Source organism: Fukomys damarensis, unplaced genomic scaffold, assembly GCF_012274545.1.
Source record: "Fukomys damarensis isolate Sample0158 unplaced genomic scaffold, DMR_v1.0_HiC HiC_scaffold_14, whole genome shotgun sequence".
In the NCBI taxonomy this organism is placed as follows: domain Eukaryota; kingdom Metazoa; phylum Chordata; class Mammalia; order Rodentia; family Bathyergidae; genus Fukomys; species Fukomys damarensis.
Genome location: NW_022900926.1, coordinates 17,557,450 through 17,561,098, shown reverse-complemented (window position 1 = coordinate 17,561,098; position 3,649 = coordinate 17,557,450). Strand labels below are relative to the sequence as shown.

The following is a 3,649-nucleotide window of genomic DNA, read 5'->3' as shown; positions in this document are numbered from 1 at the left end:
CCTCGGTGGGTCAGCCAAACCATGAAAATTTGAGATGGTAAAATCTTTTACACCACAATTCAAGGAATGTTGACTCCAAACCATTTCCAGGACGTGAATATACAGACACTAAACACAATCCCAGAATCTGATTTGATATGAACTGACAAGTAATCCTGGCTACTTGTTCTTTTAATGAATTTTGCTTTCTTCACTGAAAGGATCTTTCTTCCCATAAAGAAACTTAATTGTACTATGAGATTTTTATTAAATTCCAAGTGCCCCAGATATTTTATAAATACAAACTGTAAAGATAATAACAATTAAAAAGCTGGGCATCATCCACCCAGCTTAGAGTTATGGACTCTGACTCAGTCTTTGCTCAGGGGCACCTCCTGAGAGCGTAGTAGAGGGTGGTCTGCTTCTGTGTTTGTTCCATCCATTGTGTCCTGTGTTCTACTGTAGCCTCAAGTGCTTTATTCGTTCTGTGAGTTCCAGGGCCTAGGACCTCTTAATGTCTTACTTTTTGAGACCTCTATTCTGAAGTGAGTTTTATATATGCCTGTATTTTGTGCACCAATTCAAAGAAAATTTACTATTTATTGTATTTTCTAACCTTTCTCTTGTCTGGCCTAATAGGCATGTCAATATTTTCAAATCATGTTTCTTGGCCTGGGATTGTGCTTTTCTGTTTTCAATTCTTCTCTCTCTGCCAGATAGTTTTAACAATAAAATGCCTTTCTCTGTGACCAGAAAAGAGAAGATATGATTAAAGCTACTATTAAACAACAACAAAAAAAAGACTTTAAACTCTGGTAATAGCATGCCAGAGAGCAAATGAATAATCAAGAATCCAGATCATAAAAGTTAAACATGTATAAACTTCTAGAACAACATGTTCAAAGGTTTATAACATGTGAATCTTTGATTGAAAAGCAATTTACATGGTGTCAAAATATCTTTTCAAGCAGCTAAGTCTTTAGAATAATACTTTAAATACTATTTTATTAAGGAATGTTACTAGCAAATAATATTAACAAAATAATATTTTGTGAAGGAAAATGTGGATTTTTAAAGTCGTACGTCAACTTTCTCTTTCATAAACGCAACAAAGTAGACTACATATGTAGCCTCAGACTTCTGGAGAGTTTTTTTTCTCTAAATATTGATCGAAGAAATTTGTAAACTATGCATATACTTGAAGGATCAAATATTTGTGGTATGTGTTGGTATTAGTAGAAATATGAGCAAATTGCTTATTTCACTTTTTGGTTTTACATTTTGTGGCACAAAACACATATGCATATACTTGAAGGATCAAATATTTGTGGTATGTGTTGGTATTAGTAGAAATATGAGCAAATTGCTTATTTCACTTTTTGGTTTTATATTTTGTGGCATAAAACTTGGAAGAAGACTTGGTTCTTTCAGAATCATGTAATGCATCATAATAAGATTTAACAGGATGTTATAGCTATGTTCTAAGAACTAGCATCAGAGGTCAGGCTCCTTCACTATTAGTATCTCATATATTTCTGTAACTACTGAAACAAGATTTTAGCACATATGTATGTTATATCAAAAGTGTGAGAATTACTACCTTAGGAAGTCACCATTAAAAGCCACGGCATGGTAACACATTATATATCTCAAAGTATAAATTAAATTGGCTCAAAATAATAGGTCACATACTTAAACATTTAAACTATAGCTTAGTTTTTAACCCTCATCTTAGAAAACTCAGGATACATTCATTAAGTGCATGCATTTCTAATAGTTGATTAACGCTCAAACATACTATAACCATTTAACATACAATACCATTTAACACTTGTTTCTCAAGGTTATATCTGTCTTCCAATAAACTCCATATGCGGTGACTCTTACAGACATCTACAACTTTCAAGATCAGTATACCAACTGCTAATGGAGTGAACAAAATAATCTGGAGGGAAGTTTGACAAGGTGGAGACCGATGGCAAGTAAGTGGAACTGCCCATCTCAACCCAGACAGCTTCAGAAACTGGAGGAGTAAAATTCCTCTAATATCAGGGGCAAAGTATGCCATTAAAAGATTTGTATAAAAGAGTAACTATGCCCAAAGACCCACTGTTAACCCACAGTAGTTAGGAAGTCACTCTTCTTCAACTGGTAGAAAACATGAATGATATTCTGCATAGAAACTAAATCAAAGAGACTATGGATTCCAGCCACTGGACCCAAAAGAAGGCAGAAAAAACAAAAACAACAGAATTCTGAAAAACCTGCTTTATGGTGGCAAACCCTCCAGACAATTCCTCCACTCCAAGTTCCTAGAAGTCCAAATCCAAGATTACTAAAAAATTTAAAAGGAAAACAAATTTGTGAGGCAACTAGTAATTTTGATACTCATAGCAGAACAAGTTAAAACTTGCTGAAATTCCTGTTTGTCACTTATTACAATAAGAGCATGAGACCTGAGTCATTGCAAGAGTAACCTGAGTGAAAGTTCTTTCAATGAATTTATAGAAACACACCAATCATCCTAGGACACTTTTGTATTGTACTACAAAATTATCCCTTGCTTTGTGCTTCAGACACATATAAGTGTAGAGTCATTTACTGTGTCACACAAAAGAACTCACCTTTCATGCTCATTTCACAGGTCATTTCTAGTCTTGTACTTCATAGACATTGAACCATACATTCCCAATCACAGTAGGAGGCAAATGATCATGACTGACAGCTAATAAGTGGAATTTGAACCTAGCTTTGCCCGTGTGTATTAAGAACCCCTTGTCCTTCTAGCTCACTTGCTATTTTGTATTAATTCCAACAATTCTTCAATGTTACCAAAGATTTTCAATAGATTGTGAATACCCATTAGTCCCAACAAGAGTTCACCATCTTGCTTGATGTTGATGTTGGTGATCCATAAGTCTAGTTAGTGTCTTGCAGCCACCATTCTAGGACTGTGTGCTGGAGCATATTAGACACCACCTCCCTCGGATGCCCCCTGGACATCTCCACCTTTCCCTCTTATTTTTCTAGAACATCACCACTATACTTTCTCTCTGCCCTCCATCATCAGTTTCTTCTTCTTCTGGACTCATTTATATCCATCTATAAACATTTTGCATCTGTCTGTGAAGGAGAAACATCTCTACTATACTCCTTTTTAAGAATATTGTGTTTCATTGTTCTATTTTATTTTAGATCTAAATTTATCACAAAAATTACATATGACCAATTGCTCATCTTACTTTTAGAATTTTATTTTGAATTGACAAATAATAATTGTTTGCATTTATAAAAGAAGGTGCAATGTGATATTTTATATATATATATATATATATATTATGGAATGATTATATGTATCAAGGAAATGAGACATTCATTCATCTAGTTATTTTTTGTATCAACAAAACTTTAAAATTTATTTTTAGCAGCCTTGAAACATACAATACATTATTATCAACCGTGACCACCAAGTTGTGCTATAATTATGTCTACCTGTAACTTTATACCCTTTGATCCACATCTTTGCATTCTTTATTCCCACCCTCACTCAGTCTGTAGTAACTACTGTTCTACTCTCCATTCAGTAAGTTTGAACCTTTTTTTCTCAGATTCTACACATGTGAGATCAAGAAGTGTTTGTCAGACAAGAAGAAGAAAAGAAGAAGGAGGA

General features: G+C 34.1%; 1 long non-coding RNA gene across 1 annotated transcript; it reads left to right on the top strand.

The window, feature by feature from the left end:
- Positions 1–452: 452 nt before the first annotated feature.
- LOC104863924 lies at positions 453–3,647 on the top strand. Its single transcript, XR_780728.1, has 3 exons — positions 453–524; positions 1,869–1,961; positions 3,588–3,647. It is a non-coding gene; the product is annotated as an uncharacterized LOC104863924 (long non-coding RNA).
- Positions 3,648–3,649: the final 2 nt, after the last annotated feature.